The 18,807-nt window shown below is 40.6% G+C and overlaps 1 long non-coding RNA gene across 2 annotated transcripts; it reads left to right on the top strand.

The window, feature by feature from the left end:
• Window positions 1-1,982: 1,982 nt before the first annotated feature.
• Window positions 1,983-12,938, top strand: LOC114024629. Of its 2 annotated transcripts, none has more exons than XR_003566933.1 (4): window positions 1,983-2,048; window positions 5,654-5,747; window positions 7,158-7,272; window positions 12,603-12,938. It is a non-coding gene; the product is annotated as an uncharacterized LOC114024629 (long non-coding RNA). The 2 variants fall into 2 exon arrangements; XR_003566932.1 differs by having other exon boundaries at window positions 7,128-7,272.
• Window positions 12,939-18,807: the final 5,869 nt, after the last annotated feature.

The following is an 18,807-nucleotide window of genomic DNA, read 5'->3' as shown; positions in this document are numbered from 1 at the left end:
GAAATGACCTCTTGCTTGGGCTTCCGCTGTACCATCTGGCCTTACTGGACAAGGGCAACCAAGACCACTGGATGGTGTTTGATTCCAGTCATGGTAGTCTGCCCCTCTTTTTATCATCTCTGCATCATCTATCTCCTCCTTCACTCAAGCTTGCCTGACTCCAATAGAACTGAATACCAGCCTCTCTCTTCTCAGCCTTCTGTGCTATGGGGCTGCTTTAGCAGTAGTGGCCAGTGTGACTTGGCCTCTCTACTTCCTTTCTAACATCTCTCTTGTACTACAGAGATACTTCATCCAAACATTCTACACTGGCTCCTCCTTTACTCCTGGAGTTCCCATGTGTCCCACTTCTCTTGACAACCTCTTTAGTATGGGACACAATACTGTCTCTGATACTCAGCTGCTCTTTGGTCCATGAGTATGTCAAGCCAAAGAATACCCTTCTTGTCTTCAGGACTTCACCCCACAGTGTACAATTCTCATGTCTGAGATGTACCAAGGGTTACACAAGGATAAGGTGAAAGCTAAGCAGGCTGCAAAAAAATAAATAAGTAAAAATATCCCCTATCAAATCCCTAGAAAGTCTCAATCAGATGGTCAGAATTATTCAGTAAAAGTTTATTTCCCTTCTGAAACAGATGATGAATCTCCATTCAACAAATGTAAACCCCCAAATTCAACAGATAAACTATACTGGAACTGGAGAAGTATCACAAACAAAACTACTGCATACAACAGCCAGGATATAATATTAACCATTTAAAAATTGAAAACAATGTTTTTAATCAATTATCTCCATATAAAATAGTCATCATCTCCATGTTACACAAAATCAAAAGCTTTTACAATGCAGAGACCTAGTAGAGGAAATCTAAACCACATAGGAATGAGATGAAACACATATTATTGCACTGTCATCTCTGCTAATGGAGTTGTCCCAAAGATACTTGTAGGAAGCTTACAGAAGATGATCCTTTGGTCCTAGTGTTCTTATTCAATTACAAACAAAATAATACAAAACAAAACAAAAACGAAACAAAACAAAACAAAAAACCTCTTACACACCTATAAAATAATCTACCAAACATTTAACATTTAAGAAAAATCATAGAATCACCATGTGTCCCAGGACTGTGATCAAAGATGAGACTGAGAATAGCAACATCAATAATAATATAATTGTTATATATATAAATATGTATTATATAATGTTATACAATAACATAATACATAATTTTATATATTAACAAATACAATGATAATTGATGTGAATATATAATGAATATATAATTTTATGATATAATAATATGTGAATATATATATATATATATATATATAATGTCAATATTGCCCATAGTATCATGACTTTAAACCTGGAAGGATCCTTCAGAATCATCCAGAAGAATTCCCTCATTTTACAGAGAAGGAATTTTACACTCCACCCCCCCCTCCACCCCAGGTTGTGACTTCCCCAAGGTCATTCATTTAGAAAATAGCATACCTGGTGTTCTATAATTCCAAATTTATGGTTCACTTCATTATATTCTCATATGCCTCTCCCTTTTTTTCTACTTCTAAACTATTTTATTTTATTAACAAGTAGTTATTCTCCCCTTGCCCTCATCCCACTCCCAAATTTGATGCTATTTTTTTCAATTAACAAATACCTATTTTCCTCTCCCTTCTATCTTCCTAACCCCCCAGATCAAATATGTATAGTCAAGCAAACCAAATTCCTGCTTTGCACATATTTTTTAAAAATGTACAACTCATTCTTCTCCCTGAGCTCATTACCTCTCTGTCAAGACCTACCACCAATTCTAAAAATGAATAGAACTGAAAAGCTACCGGAAGAGGGAGATAAGAAACAAAGAGCAATGTCTTTTGTCTTCCGGTTTCCTTCCTTCCTATCACTGTCCTAAGGACTTCATTCCCAATTTTCTAGAGGCCAGAATTGGAAAGTTGCTCTTCAGAGACCAATCCTTTAAGATGTAAGTTCAAAATACTGCCCAGGAAAGAGAGTCTGGATCCAGCTTATTTGGATTAAGGTATGGGGGTGGGAGGGGAGACTACTTTAGCACTGTCTTAATTAGCAATTAAAATCCCAAACCCAGATGCACCCAATATGGCTTTTATACTTTCCCTCTTCCTATTTCTCTAGTCCTGAGCTTGGCCAGAAAGAACAAAATTAGAGGAAGCCCTTGATATTATCGCCCTTTGCCCTTTGATTTCTAAACCCAATCAGATTGTGGCTTACAATTTGGTGGGGACATTTTTTTTTACAGGGTTTCTTTTGTCTGCATCTGCCTGTCCTGAGCAAATATCTCTGTGGGAAAGCTGGCCCCTCCTGGAGTGGCCTCTGGCCCTGTTGTCTAGGCCAGAGAAAGAGAAAGAGAACATGAGATACTCTTAGAGGAAATAAGATCTGGGGCCACACTTTTTGTCTTCTCCATGGTATCTGAGTACCATGACTGAGGCTGAGTGGTGCCCCTGGGTGCCCCTGAGAGGCCTAAGGACAATGGCAAAATCCAGAAGAAAGAGGGAAGAAGAAAGGGGAATGGGGAAGAAATGGAAGAGAGGAAGGAGAAAGTTAAGAGGTGAGAGAAAGTAAGATGAGAGATTAAACATTCCCTAAGGGTTTCTCGCAGTTCTGACATTTTCTGTTCAATGTTCTCAGGTTTTTTCCAGATCTAACATTCTGAATACAATCATCTTAAGTTCCGTTCTGGTTCTGACATGCTATATTCCCTTAAAGGTCCTTTCCAGCCCAGGAATTTTCTCAGGCTCTGCATCTATGATATATTTCTGTATAAGATCCCAGCTTTAGAGCTGGGAGGGACCTCTGAAGTCATCCAATCCAGCCTTCCTCTTTATAGATAAGGGATTTGATATCCACAGAGGCTAAAAAACCCAGGACAGAGAGCTGGGAATCAAAGCCAAGTTCTCTGCTTCCATATACAACACACTTTCTGTTACAAATTGTGAGATTTAAAAAATACGTTCCTCACAACAATCTTGTAATGTAGATAGTGTACATATCAGTATACCCATTCTATAGATGAGAAAACTGAATCTCAAAGAGGTAAAATAAGTAAATCAAGGTCATTCTGCTAGGAAATTAAAGATTTGATTTGAACTCGTCTCTGCTCCTGGGTCAATAATAAATCAACATGTAGAGATGGGGGTGGGGAGAGACAGAGGCAGAAAGAGACAGAGACAGACAGAGAGAGTCAGACAGAGGCAGAAGGAGACAGAGAAAGACAGAGAAACAGGAAAAGAGACAGAGGAATTTTTCATTTTTCATAACATTTTACATAACAACTCTGCTTGGTTTGACTCTTTGGAACATCATGCCTCCCCTAGGGTAAGCTGGTCACCTGAAACCATGCTTATTGACTGCGTTTTCATCTCCCTCAGTTTCTTCTCTCCCTCTCCCTTCCCCCCTCCCTGAATCAGTGGGTTGAAGGATGAAGCATTAAACTCCTCCCAAAGCCTTTCTTTCTAGAGGACTCCCAACTTTCTGGGTGATTTCCCATGCTCCATCAGCAGCTATGTTTGGTTTCACTCCGTGGAACATCTCGCCTCACCACTCCCTTGCCTTTTTTCAGCCTCCTTTCGTGTGTTGTTTTCACCTATTAGACTGTAAGCTCTGTGAGGGCAGGGACTGCTTTTCTTTTTCTTGTTTGTATCCTCAGTGCTTGGTACAATGCCTAGCAGGAGTAGCGCCTCTGGCTTGCCAAGTCCTTTTCAGGGTTGCTCACCTACCTTTGGTGTCTACCTGGCACTCCACTCTCACCTGCGGCTTCAAGAACCTGTAGCAAGTGCAGCGGCCACACCCTGGTAAAACCATCTTGGTAAACAGGCTAAAGCAGGCTGAGGGTAACTGACGGACCTCAGACCCATTGGTGAGTTAGGGGGGGTGTCTACCCCAAGCGTGTGAAGACTTCCTCTGGCAGAATGAGTGGATTAGAACAATTCGTTCCAACAGCCATGAAGGTGGTTGAAGCAGGCACTCGAGCGCTTAGAGCTTGGTCAGACATTGAAGATGGCAAGGTCAGCTACTGCATCCCAGACCATCGCCAGCCATCTTGACTTTTGTCTTGCCACTGGACTTTGATGACTCAGGAAGAGAGAGTGAGGCTGATAACTGTTCAACTCTGCCTCACTCAAATCCAATTTACGCACGAGTCAAGGCATTGATCCTCTTTGAAAATGAAGGGCAAACAACAATAACAGCAGCACATAGTAGGCACTTCATAAAATTTCATTGAACAGAGATAGACCAAGAGAAAGAGAAACATTTGTTAAGCATTTCCTATGTGTCAGGCACTGTGCTAATTACTTGGAATATAGGTAGAAGCAAATAAAACAGGTCCTACCCACAAGAAGAGGCATAAGGAGGCAGGCACAACTGAACAGCACCCACAAGAAGGTACACTCTAATGGAGGGAGATGACACATAAAGAAGAACTGAGGAGCAGCTAGATGGTGCAGTGGATAGAGCACTGGCCCTGGAGTCAGGAGGACCTGAGTTCAAATCTGACCTCAGACACTTGACGCTTACTAGCTGTGTGATCTTGGGCAAGTCACTTAACCCCAATCGCCTCACCAAAAAAAGGCCAAAAAAAAAAAAGAAGAAGAAGAAGAACTGGAAAGGGGAGGCAGAGTTGCCAGGATGCTTTTGCTGATGCAAGACTGGTGATGAGAAAGTGGAAAAGGCCATTTATTAGATATATTTTAGGCACTACATCAGGGGTGTCAACCTTGTACATATGGAACCCTGAGGGCTGCATATTGACTTAGAAAACCACATATTAACATTACCTGTGTTCTTTTATATTTTTATTTATTTTGATAAATATTTTCCAATTTCATTTTTATCTAGTTTGGCCCCTTCTAGAGCAACACGGACAACAGGCTGCATGGTAGATACCTCTACCTTAGAGAGTTTCTGTTCACACACAGAATCTCAGAGGATACCTAGTGTAACTTGTTCCTGACTTGTATAAGAATCCACTCTATAATATTCCCGATCTGGAAGACTTCTAGTGATGGGGAGCTCACTACCTTTCAACCCCCACAGTCTAAAGAGGAGGAAACTGGTCACTTAAAACACTTAAGAAGAGGATAGGGAACCATTGGTCGAAAAGACTACACCATCATCATCCTCACTAACATGCAGATATCACTTTAAGGTTTGAAAAGATCTTTATAAAAACTGTCTTATTGGATCCTCACAGCAATCCTGATAGGTAGCTATTATTATCTCCGTTTTATAATTGGGGAAACTGAGGCAGACAATGGAAGTGATTTGCCCAGGACCATACAGCTAGTAAAGCAGATTTGAACTCAGGTCTTCCTGATTATAAATCCAGTGTTCTATCCACCTCGCTTAAATCACTTTAACTTTAGATTTTATGAAGGAGAAAGGCGTATGTTTTAAGGACTTGGAGCAAACCATTGCAGAATGCAAAATACACAACCATGGGAAAATGCAAGTTGGCCCAAGGAGAAGTAAAACCGGAAAAATGGAAGCAGAAAATCAAACTGCAGAGACCCCACCCCGCACTCTGGGATAGTGAGATTACTTGCTACCTGCTATTTTCCGTCTTCAAAATGCTCTGAGTATTTTCCCAACATCTTTTGTCTTCAGAGGCCTGGGCACGTGGGCTCAAGACACCAGTGTGAGATCAGAAGAGAGGAGAGGGAAACACCAACATGGGAGGACATTGATTCAAGGTTTCCCGGTGAGTTAATGGTAGGGTTAGTCCCGATGCTCACACCCCATTCCTATTGCTTGGTTTGGTAGATAGGGCCCCCGCCATCATCTTCCATAGGTGTCTGAGTAAATCTGAGACAAAGTTCTTACAATTAAAATGCACAACTGACCTCTTCCTCACATCATAGATTCATCGCATCTTAGAGCTGGAAGACATAGCTGGGCAAAAATCCCCTCTCCACCATACCTGACAGGTGGTCACCCAGTGGCTGCTGGAAAACAGCCAAGGAGGAGGAGCAAGCTGTATCCTACAGCAGCCTGTTTAAGTCCATTTGAGAAGTCACTTTGAGATAGCTCAAATTATTGAGGCTTTTTTTTTAACTGACATCCAGCCCAAATCTTTCTCTTTGTAACTTTGTTTTCTTTGCTTAGAGTTCTCCTTTCTGGGGCCACACAGAACAGGCTTGAGCCCCCTTTCTTCTTTTTTTTTTCTTTTCTTTTTTGGCTAGGCAATGAGATTAAGTGACTTGCCCAGGGTCACACAGCTAGTAAGTGTTATGTATCTGAGGCTGGATTTTGAACTCAGGTCCTCCTGAATCCAGGGCCAGTGCTCTACTTACCTGTCCCCTTGAGCCCCCTTTCACTCAACAATCATTCAAAGACCTGAATTTAGCTATGGCAGCAGAGGTGCCAAGCTCAAATAGAAACAGGGGCCAGCAAATCAGACATAAAGATTTCTGCAGGCTGCAGATTGACTTGGAATATAATATATTAACATTATCTATGTTTGGTTGTATTTTTACTAGGAGTTAAATATTTCTCAATTCATTTTAATCTGGTTGGTTAGCTCTGGGTGTGTGGAAGACCTTGTATTTGATACCTCAGCTTTAGGGACATTTCACACTCTCAGCATATAGTCATTACTGCTGTCAAGGACAGCATTGCATTGCTGATTAGCTGTGATTGTTAGAAAGTCTATTTTGCTGCTGACTAGAATTCCGCTTTTTCCCTGTAACATCTACCTGTGGCTCCTAGTTCTGTTTTCTGGAGCTATGCAGAGCAAGTCTGTTCCTTGTTTTATATGGTAGCCTTTCAAATATCTGAAGACAGGTGCTATGTCCTCCTCACCCTTAAGTTCTCCCCCTCCAAGATGGATATTCTATTACCTCTTACCATTTCCAAGTGGAAAGGTGTCCAGACCCTCCTCAATATCCTGATCATTCTACTTCAGATGAAAATTTAGTGTCATCCTATTAATTCTAAGCCCCTGAAGACATCAGGGACTGTCTCACTTTTGTATATTTGTGTTCCTAACACATAGCACAGTGTTGGTACATAATAGGTGCTTAGTAAAAAATGCTTTGAGATTAATTGATTGAATGAATTCCATTCAACAAATATTTCTTAGGAGCTGACAATGTGCCTTGTACTGTGGCAGGCTCTGGGGATACCAAGTCCTGAAGGAAATAGTCCCTTCTTCAAGAAGCTTACATTCTACTGGGAATATGAAGGAAATCTTCAAGAAAACTATCAGGACACTGCCATGAGTCCAGGTATGTGTCAGGAGGAACACAGGTCTGACACACAAAATCAGATACCGGGTAGGCTGGAATGAGCCCCACAGAAGACAAGACTAATCTCAAGGGACAAAGAGAGGACAGGGAGGTGTAGTGGAAGGAACTCCAGACTTTGGTCTGCCTCTTCTTAGCCATGTGGCCATATTCAAGTCAACTGACCTCTTTGAGCCTCAATATCCTCTTCTGTTAAAATGGGAATGACAATTCTTGCACTAGAGTTATCATAAGAATGTTGTGATAAATTTATGTTGTAGATGCTAATGTGTCATGGAAATGTAGTCTATTACTCTATATTTCAGGCCTGGCTCTGATTTGAAGTTTTACAAGGATCTTTTTCATGACTCAGTTTCCATTTCAATGGCAGATAAGTGGTGCAGTGGATAGAGTGGCTGAGGATACAGTCAAGGAGACTCAACTTGAGTTCAAATCTGGTCTCAGACACTTACCAGCTTTGTGACCCTGGGCAAGTCACCTAACCCTGTTTGCCTCAGTTTCCTTATCTGCAGAATATGCTGGAGAAGGAAATGACAAACCACTCCAGTATCTTTGCCAAGAAAACTCCAAATGGGGTTATGAAATCAGACATGACTGAAAATGATTCACCAACAACAATTCTTCACCCTACCATGTTCTTTCTCATGCTAGTCTTTTGCCTACTTGAAGACAGCTATCATAACCTTTTTAGTTTCTCTTTCTTAGGTTCAGATTAACCTTACCGGGTTCCTCCAACTATTCCTACTATGGCATGATCTCCAACACTTCACCTCCTGTTTATCCTCCTCTGGACACTATCCAGCTTACCAATTCAATAGTTTTTTTTTTAATTTTCAATTTTATTAATTTTTCTTTTGATTTTTTTCAAGATTTTCATTTTGATATTTAATTGGGGATATTGCATTTGTTCTTTTTCTATTTTTTTAAAATTCCATGTACAATTTATTGATCTGTTCTTTCTCTATTTTGTTGGTGTAAGTGTTTAGAGTTATGAATTTTTCCCTAGGTACTGCTTTGGCTGCATCCCACAGATTTTGACATGTTGTCTCATTGTTGTCATTCTCTTGAATGAAATTACTGATTGTTTCTACGATTTGTTTCTTTGACCTATTTTTTCTTTAGGATTAGATTATTTAGTAGACAATTTTTAATCTATGTTTCCATAGCCCTTTATTGAATATTTTTATAGCATTATGGTCTGAAAAGGACAAATTTAATATTCCTGTTTTTTTTCTTCATTGGTGTGTGATGTCTTTATGCCCTAATACGTGGTCAGTTTTTTTTTGTTGTTTTGTTTTGTTTTGTTTTGTTTTTGGTGAAACAATTGGGGTTAAGTGACTTGCCCAGAGTCACACAGCTATTGAGTGTTATGTGTCTGAGGCTACATTTGAACTCAGGTCCTCCTGACTCCAGGACTGGTGCTCTATCCACTGTGCCAGCAAGCTGCCCCCACCTCCTTAATTTCTTTCTAATTTATTTTGTGTTTAGATTTATCTAGTTCTGAGAGAGGAAAATTGAGATCTCCCACTAGTATAGTTTTACTGTTTATTTCCTCCTGTAACTCATTTAAATTTTCCTTTAGGAATCTGGATGCTCTGTCATTTGGTGCATATGTCTTTAGTATTGATATTACTTCATTGTCTATGGTACCTTCTAGCAAAATGTACTTTCTCCGCTTATCTCCTTTAATTAAGTCTACTTTTACTTTTGCTTTGTCTGAGATCATGACTGCTATCCCTGCCTTTTTTTTTTTTTTAACCTCAGCCACAGTATAATGGATTCTGTTTCAGCCACTTATTTTTACTCTGTGGTATGTATGTTTCTGTTTTGAGTGTGTTTTATATAAATAACATAATGCTGGATTCTGGTTTCTAATCTGTTCTGCTATCTGCTTCTGTTTTATGGATGAGTCCATCTCATTCACATTGATAGTTATGATTACTATCTATGTATTTCTTTCCATCTTATTTTTTCCTGCTCTTTCCTTCACTTCTTTTCTTGTCCTTCCTGAAAAGTCTATTTTGCTTCTAACCATTGCCTCCTCTAACCCCCCTACTTCTTCTATTCTGTATCCTTCTTCTCTCTTCTCCTTCCCCTCCTACTTCTTTGTTGGGTGAGACAGATTTCTACACCCAACTCTGAACCAATTCTGATGAAAGTGAGTTTCAAGCATTGTCTGCCCCTCTCACCCCTATTTTCCTCTCCTCTGTAAAAACTCTTCTTTACATGCCTCTTTTATGTGAGATCATTTATCCATTCTTCCTCTCCCTTTCTCCTTCTTCCAGTGCGTCCCTTTTTCTTACCCCTTCTTTCTGGTTGAGCTCTTTCTATCATAATCAATTAACACCTATGCTTCTGTCTATGTATACTTTTTTCTAACTGCCCTAATAATGATGAATTTCTTAGGAGTTACATGTATCATCTTTCCATATAGGAATATAAACAGCTTAACCATATTATGATTTCTCTTTCATGTTTACCTTTTTGTGTTTCCCTTAAGTCTTGTGTTTGAACATCAATTTTTCTATTCAGCTCTGGTCTTTTCATCAGGAATGTTTGAAAATCCTCTATTTTATCAAATATCCATTTCCCCGCTGAAAGATTATACTCAGTTTTGCTGAGTAAGTTATTCTTGGTTGTAATCCTAGCTGCTTTGCCTTCTGGAATATCATATTCCAAGCCCTCCAGTCCTTTAACATGAAATCTGCTAAATTCTGTGTGATCCTAACTGTGGCACTATGATATTTGAATTGTTTTTTGACTGTATGCAAAATTTTCTCCTTGATCTGCGAGCTCTGGAATTTGGCTATAATGTTCCTGGAAGTTTTCATTTTCGGATCTCTTTCAGGAGGTGATCAGTGGATTCTTTCAATTTCTATTTTATCCTCTGGATTTAAGATATCAGGGCAATTTTCCTTTATAATTTCTTGAGATAAGATGTCTATGCTCTTTCTTTTGGTCATGACTTTCAAATAGTCCAATAATTCTTAAATTATCTCTCTTAGATCCATTTTCTAGGTCAATTGTTTTTCTGATGAGCTATTTCATATTTTCTTCTATTTATTCATTCTTTGGACTTTGTTTTATTGTTTCTTGTTGTTTCATGGAGTCATTAGCTTCCACTTGCCCAATTCTAATTTTAAAAGTATTATTTTCTTCAGTGAGCTTTTGTACTTCTTTTTCCATTTGACCAACTCTACTTTTTAAGGAGATTTTTCTTCAATGAATTTTTGGGCCTCTTTTTCCATCTGGCCAATTCCTTTTTTAAGGTGTTTTTTTTTTCAGTATTTTTGGGTGCTTCTTTTACAAAGCTGTTGATTTTCTTTTCATAATTTTCTTGCATCAATCTCATTTCTTTCCCTAATTTTCCCTTTATTCTCTTACTTAATTTTTAAAATCTTTTTTTAAAGCTCTTCCAGGAATTCTTGTCAGGCTTGTGTCCAATTTATATTTTTTTGCTATGAAAGCTATATTTCCTATGTAGCTGTTTTGACATCATTGTTTTCTTCTGAGTTTATGTCTTGAATTTCCCTGTCAGCGTAGTAACTTTTTATGGTCAGGTTCTTTTGTTGTTTGCTCATTTTCCTGACTAATTATTGACTTTTAACTTTATGTTAAAGCTGTGCTCTGCTTCAGGGGAGTAGGGTGGGAGCACTGTCTCTAGCTTCAGGTTTTTTGTGCTGCTTCTGAGGTCTGCAAGTTTCAGTGCTTCCATGGTTGTGTGATCTGGGGAGAGGTGTGGTCATTGCTTTCCTGGTCTTTACCCAGGAAGATCCCCTGCTCCCCTGCAGCCACAAGTGTTGGCACTCTTCTTGGCCCTGGAACCATGACCAGGGCCCCTGCTTCCCTGCAGCTGCAAACACTGTTGATCCTTTCTACCTTGGAGATGGGGACCCCTGCTCCCTTGTGAGTAACCATAAGCATTCTTTTCCACTCTGGAACTGTGACTAGGGTCCTTGCTCTCCTGTGGCCATCAGTGCTAGTGCTCCTCCTCACCCTGGAACTGAGCATGAGTAATGCACCATGATACTGCACTCAGTGCCAGCAAAAGGGCCCCTGTGATCTCTTTCTGACCATCTGTAGACCTGCTTATGGTCTCTGAGCTGAGAGTTTCTGAAGTTCTCACTACCACTGCTGTAGCCACCTCCAACGCCCACCTCTGGTACTGCTGCCTCATTCTAAACCATCCCCCACCCTGATGTCACAGACCTCTCCTGCTGACCTTCTAAGTTGTTGGGCTGGAAAAAGTGTCTTGCTCTGACATTTTGTTGGATCTGCCTCTCCAGAATTCAATTTGGGGAGTTTTTTAAAAAGTTGTTTAGAGGGGAATGTTGGGAGAGTTTGTCAGGGTTGCTGCCTCTCCTTTGCCATCTTAGTTCTGCCTCCACTGTTTACCTTGTTATTAATATCCTTTCTAAAATGTGACTCTTAGCTGTGAACACCATCTTCCAGGCAGAGTCTCACTAAGGTAGATAACAGCTATACTATTATCTCCCTGCTCTTGGACTCTATGCCTCTCTTAATAGGGATAGAGACTAGAGCTGTGATTTTGCCATACTGGACAGGGTACTCCCAGGTGAGGAAACTCCCTCCATGAATACAGGTTGGCAACATCTCTGATAGAGAGTTGCCTAGAGTACTGAGAGGATAAGTGAGTTACATGGGGTCATGTGGCCAGAATATATCAGAGATGGGACTGGAACTCAGGTCTTGTTGGCTCTGAGATTGGTTCTCTACCTTTTATGTCACACTGTATCTCTCTCTCTCTCTCTCTCTCTCTCTCTCTCTCTCTCTCTCTCTCTCTCCTCTTCCACTTTATCTTTCTCTCTTTCTCTATGGCACTCTCTTTCTCCCTCCCATCTCTGTCTCTGTCTTTCTATCTGTCTCTCTCTGCTGTCTCTTATGTCTTTGTCTGTGTGTGTGTATGTGTCTTTCTCCTCTCTTAATGGTCTAAAAATCACAACAATGTTCTTGGTTGCTATGTCATACTCATCTTGGTCTCGTTGGGCATGAAAACCTCATTTCTTTTTCTGATAAGTCTGCTTTCTAGCCAGCCTTCTCCCATCTTAAATCTAGAAAGGTAGCAAACAGCAGAGCTAGGACTCAACAGGAAATTCTCAGCTACAAACTATTCTTTCTACAGTTTACATTGAAGCATCAAAATAAATTCTCGATTCTCCATGGTTAGGGATGAGATTTGACCATAGAGAATGTAAAAGTGGCCTCTTTTTCCATTGACAGTAGATTGTTTTATTTCGCCCACCCCACCCCCAGTGGATTTATCTTCCTAATTCTGTTTTTTTTTTCCTTAGCCTAATACTCCTTCAGAGAGGCAGTGCAGCATGGTAAATGGAGAGCTGGCCTCAAAGCCATGATGAACTGGGTTCAAGTCCTGCTACAAAATCGTGATGACCATTTAATCTCAAGAAAGTGACTTAAACTTTCATTTCTGTTGGCAACTCACTAAAAGGATAAATTTCAGAGAAGGTTCCAACCTACGTTGGAAGGGAAAGTTACTTCATACAGGAGTTCCATAAAAAATGAAATCATAGATCTAGTGTATATCCCAAACATGGAGAAAATGCTGGACTTGGCACCTGAAACACCTGGGTTCAAATCTCACCTTAGATACTTACTCACTGCATGACCCTGGCAAATCACTGAACCACACTGTACCTCAGTTTCTTCATATGTAAAATAAAGGGTTGGATTTGAGGACCTTTAAGGCCACTTTCAATTCTAAATCTGATCCTGTGAAATATTTTTGAACACTTACTAAGTGCAACTGTCATCATTCATCCAACAAATAGTTCTATTTATGGCATTCACAGGGCTGGGCTGGGCATTAATTCCTGAATTTAAAAAATGGTGAATCTATACACTAAGCTAAAAAGGAGCTTCCTGCAACTGTGAATGTTAACAATCAGCTGAAGGCACCCCCAACGACTTGGGGCAAAGGTCACATGCTACAAGAATTTAAACAACTAAGTAAACACTTTATGGGGCACTTGTTAAGTTAAGCTTTATGTTTATGCTGCCAAAGCAGTTTTTAAAAACTGAACATGGGGCTTTTTATCCACCTTATAATTGGCTATGCATTTCAGCAAAGACAGAAGACCCCAAAGCATCCTTTATAATCAGGTATAAATCAAGGCAAAAGCTCTGTATGGGCTCATTATAGGTTTCCATTTCTGGAGCAGAGAATAAGGAATGAATTAGAAGTAAGAGAGGCAGGGAGCAGGAGGCAGCAGGGAGAAAGGAAGGAATCAGCAAATTCCCAAGAGAGAAGAGAGCACAACTCCAATGGGGGTGGGAATGCTGGACATGGAGTCTTTTCTCCAGGTTTCTCTAAGCATTGGCAAAGCTTTTCTTAGGATGCTGATCAAAGAATCCCATTGGAAATAAACTCCCAAGTGGGAGTTTTCAGATGAGGAAGATAAGGCACAGAAGTAAAATACTACTTTCAATGAGAAGGTTGCTGTCAATGGGATTCTGACCTCCTGACTCTGTAAGTGGGAAGCCAACATCTCCTCCAAGGGTAGGATATATGGGGGATTTTTATTGAGAAATGTTTTGGAAATATTTTTTCTTTTTTCTCACATTGGTATACTCTTAAAATACTGAAGCTGGGAGAGGGGAACAGATGAGGGGAGAGAATGTTTTATGTTAAATAAGAGGCTGTTCCCACCCAGAAAGCCTTTGATAACACACACCTGTAAAAAGAGTTGCTGGAGAAGATCTCTAAAGTCCCTTCTAGTGATAACACCCCATGTTCCAAGTACTTATGCCCCCTCTAACTTCCCTCCAATGTTTTATGATTTCAGACTCCATCCTCCTCAAACATTTTATATTCTCTGTTCAATCAGCTAATAAATTAATTAGCAATTATTACGTGTCCACTACGTACACAGCAGCTAGGTGGCACAGTGGAGTCAGGAAGACTTCTTCCTGAGACCAAACCTGGCCTCAGATGCTTACTAGCGATGTGACTTTGGGCAAGTCACTTAACCACGTGTAAAACAAGCTGGAGAAGGAAATTGCAAACCACTCCAATATCTTTGCCAAGAAAACCCCAAATGGAGTCATGATGAATCAGACAAAACTGAAAATGACTCAACAGCATTGTGCTAGGTTCTGAAACTGAGCAGAACAAAATTACAACTTATTCATAAATAAATATGTGCACCATAGATACAAACTGATGTAGTTATCCCTTCCACATTGGAGGGGGTAGGGGCATGGCATCCCTGAGATCTGGAAAATCTGTGTAAAATTTTTGGCTCTCCTTTTGTACCAAAGATAGTTTGAATTATTATGGTATTAAAAGATTATTTTGATATTATACAATACTATACATATATTTTATGCATTTCTGAGTTTCCAGACTTTTTTGTGTTGTCCACTGGACTTCACCTATCATCTACAGCTTCAGCAAAACTCCCCCAAAAATTCCCCTTTAATTTTTTATGCTGACCCGCCAAGATACATGGCAACCACAATTGGGAAAGAGATGATGTGGAAAGGATAATTGTAGTACTAATTTAGGGGAGAGGTAATAGAAACTGGTGTAGGTGAATCAGGAGAGGTTCTACATAGAAGGTGGATCTTGAGCAGATTTTTTGATTAAAACAAAAATAAAACAAAAAACAAGGTTTTTAAAAAGTGGGTGATGAGGCCATGCATTCCAGGCACAGGGAGATAGTCACTGCAAACACAGAGAGGTGGGAGAAATTGTAAAAAGGCCAGTTAGACTAGACCCACAGAGTACAGGTGCATTTCTGTTCTAAGTTGTCAGGAGAGTTCCCCAGTTAGTCTGTGTTCTAAAGTTTCCTCATTCTGACATTCTATGAATTTATTTTCTCATCGAGCTCCCACTGGTCCCTAAGTCTGTAGTCAGGGAGTGTGTAACTATTGGTAGAAAGTATTCCCATAGCCTTCATCTTTAATACATCATCATCAGTTCACTTTCTATCTCCTTTGCCCTCATTGCTGATTAAATGGACCCAAGAAGCATTTCTCTCCATTCCTGATTCACTGGGGGTGAGGGGGACACCAGGGACAGAAGTGAGAGTTTTACTGCTGGTGGCAAGCAGGAACCTTGCAATGGGGCCAGGACAGCGCTTCCTGGCAAGGTTTGATGTATCTCTACTCATGACTATCCTGTGTTTTTCTGACACAAGGAGATAAATCATTGAACAAGGATGATTCTCACTGCCATGGAGAGAAAGTGGGCCATCTGGTTGTCATCTTGTTGCCGTGTCAAAAAGTCAGGGAGACAGCAACGTCTAGGACTGTCATCCTTAGGATTGTTCATCCTGTAACATTGGAGCCCCAGCTGCTGCTCTGGAGACCAGTCACGGCATCACAGAATCTGAGAATTGGAAGGGACCTTGGACATTATCTTATCCAACTTCTGCCTGTGAAGGATTCCCTCCCTACGTCCTTGGCAAAGGGTCATTTGGCCTTCATTTAGAGACTTTGAGAGACAGCCTAATTCACTTTGTGCATTTCTAATTGCTAGAGCACTCCCCACTCCCCCATCAATCCTTCCCAAAAGCCCCTGCCCTCTTCATCTCCCAGGCAATCTCCCCATCCCAGTGCTGCCAGAACATCTGTAATTCTGTCTGGAGTGCATGTATCCCATTTTCTCCTGTGTTATTTCTATGTCTAGTAATGAAATTCCTGACAACAAAGTGTGTCATTGAGATTGATGTATTTTCTTTGGGAAGTAAACGGTGGGGGTGAGGCCTGCTGGGTATTTCAGGCTGGGTTGGCTAAGGGTCCTGCTTCTGCAGTGAGATCATATGGTCTTAGATCATAGAATGGGATCTAAGGGATTTCAAAATCTGCAAGTCTAACCGTCGCCCCTTAGAGGTCAGGAAATCAAGGCCAGGAGAGGTCCTCAGCATTGTTCTTCAGTCTTCAGCTCTGACTACCTCCTCCGCAGCTTCCTCACCAGCCCCCTAATGCCTCACACCAGAACTACCTTGGTTCTGAAGAAACTTCAGCCCTGGGGCTGCTCCCCTTCTATGTGCCTGCCTGTCCCAGACAGTTTCAGAAAGGGCTCAGCCATGCTTCCAAGAATTTTCCACAGCCTCTCTCTCTAGTTCTGGAACAATCAACCAAACTATTTCTGTCATTGTTCCTGGATAGAATGTATCAACATATACCTTTATGGCCCCAATTACTTTCCAGTGAATGTCCCTGCCCTAAGAGTGTGGTCACCTTGATTAGAATGTAAGCTCCTTGAGGGCAAAGACTATCCTTGCTTTTATATTTCTATCCCCACCATTTAGCATAGTTTTAGCACATAGTAAAAACTTAATACTTTCTCATTCATTCATTCATTCATTCATTCATTCATATAGCTAGTAAGTATCTGGGGTAGCTAAGTGGCACAGTGGATAGAGCACCGGACCTGAAGTTCAGCTGGACCTGAAATCCTGAACTCAGGACTACCTGAGTTCAAATCTGGCATCAGAAATTTAATAGCCATGGTACTCTGGGCAAGTCACTTCACCTTGTTTGCCTCAGTTTCCTCATCTATAAAAGAGCTGGAGAAGGAAATGGCAAACTACTCCAGTATCTGCAAGAAAATGCCAAAAGGGGTCACAGAGAGTCAGACGCAGCTGAAATGATTGAACAAAGTAAGGATCTGAGGTAAACTCAGGTCTTCCTGAACTGGGGATGAGGATTATGGCCTGGAGTTCAGGCAGCATGATAAAGGTGTTATAGTGGGTTGAGGCTGAATTTAGAGTCAGGAAGACAAGTTCAAATCCTGCCTCATATATTTACTAGCTTTGTGATCCTGGGGAAGCAGCATCACCTGTCTGTGCCTCAGTTTCCTCCATGTAAAATGAAGGGGTTGGACTGAATGAACTTCCAAGTCACTTCTAGCTTTAAATCTAAAAGAATTCATGCTTTTCATAAGCCAAGACACCACACCAAAGCAATCAGACCTTGAAATTGACAAATATACAAAAAGGGTCCTTACCAGGACATCTGGTCCATTCCCGTCATTATGAAGATGAGGAAACGGAAGTCCAAACAGATTGATCGCCTTGCCAAGTTTGCACAACTAGTAAATGTGAGATAGGATGAGAACCCTGCTTTGAGGGAGTCACTTGCTAAGAGTAGGTCTGGGGGCAGCTAGGTGGTGCAGTGGATAGAGCACCGGCCCTGTAGTAAGGAGGACCTGAGTTCAAATCCGACCTCAGACACAAAACACTCTCTAGCTGTGTGACTCTGGGCAAGTCACTCAACCCCAATTGCCTCATCCAAAAAAAAGTCTCTAAAAGTAGGTCTGAGTCCCTCCCATTCAGACTTATCCTATGTCCAGTTTCCTCATCCCACTCAATCACATTCTCAGTCAAGTAGTCAGCATTCCTAGAGGTGCAGGAAAAAATTTTAGTTCATATACTGACCTTGTGCTGAAAATAGTTCATTTAGTAAGCAGAGAGGATGGATGCTTCTCCAAGTACATGATGTCCTTAGCTAGTAAGTAATTTATTAAGAGAGGAGTCTGGATCTTTGGGCTAGAAGAAAGAGAGCCTAGAATCTGGAATGTTAGAGCTAAAAGATACTTTAGAACCCATAATGTTAAAGATGAGAGTGACCTCAGAACATCAAATATTAGATCAAAGGGATTTTAGAAGATAGAATGTAAGAGCCAGAAGTGGTCTAAAACGTACAATGTTAGAACTGGAGGGACCTTAGTCCCTCTCAATGTCAGAGACGGCACAATGTAAACATGGAATGTTTAGATCCAGGAAGTAGAGAAACAAGTAATACAGATGACCAATCACCATTCCACAAATGGCAAAAATCTGGCCACACTAAGTTTTATGCCCATCAAAGCTGAAAAGAAAGAGAGAGATCCAGGCTTCCAAAAAGTTACCAGGAACTTGAGTAAGGATGTAACCACTTAGTGAGTTGGCATGTTTCTTGGAGTTATCAAATTAGCTTAAAGGAATAAGAAAGTCTGATTCTTATCTGTAGTCAGTGTCTGTAAATCCATATCTATCAGTTGCATAAACACAGGCTGTTAGAGTTGGAGAAAACATAGAAAAAAAATGCCACAGTTGGATGGAACCTTGGGACACAGAAGATGAAATGTTAAGAGCTGAAAGGGAATTTAGATATTGAGTCCAACGCCCTCATTTACAAATGAAGAAACTGAGGCTAAGAATGGGAAAGTGACTTACCCAAAACCAAACAGCATGTTAGTGGCAGAATTGGGACTAGAAAACTCTTGGATCTATCTATGGACTGTCAGTCACAGGATAGTTGTAAAATTTCAGTTGAGTAAGAAAAATAAGAAAGGCTGTCAGTTGATTTCACCCCTTCTGATATTTATGAGGCTCTCTGATTCTTATCCTGGTACCATATTAAATAAGGAGACCAGTGATAATAACCACATGGTGTGTTAGCACTTGAAGCTGTTTAAGTGCTTTTATATCTATGATCTCATTTTATCCTCCCACCAAAACTGGGGAGTAATTCAGCCTGTTATTATGA

This window comes from Vombatus ursinus, unplaced genomic scaffold, assembly GCF_900497805.2.
Source record: "Vombatus ursinus unplaced genomic scaffold, bare-nosed wombat genome assembly UNPS02014822.1, whole genome shotgun sequence".
NCBI classification, from domain to species: domain Eukaryota; kingdom Metazoa; phylum Chordata; class Mammalia; order Diprotodontia; family Vombatidae; genus Vombatus; species Vombatus ursinus.
This window is presented reverse-complemented; position numbering and strand designations above follow the sequence as displayed.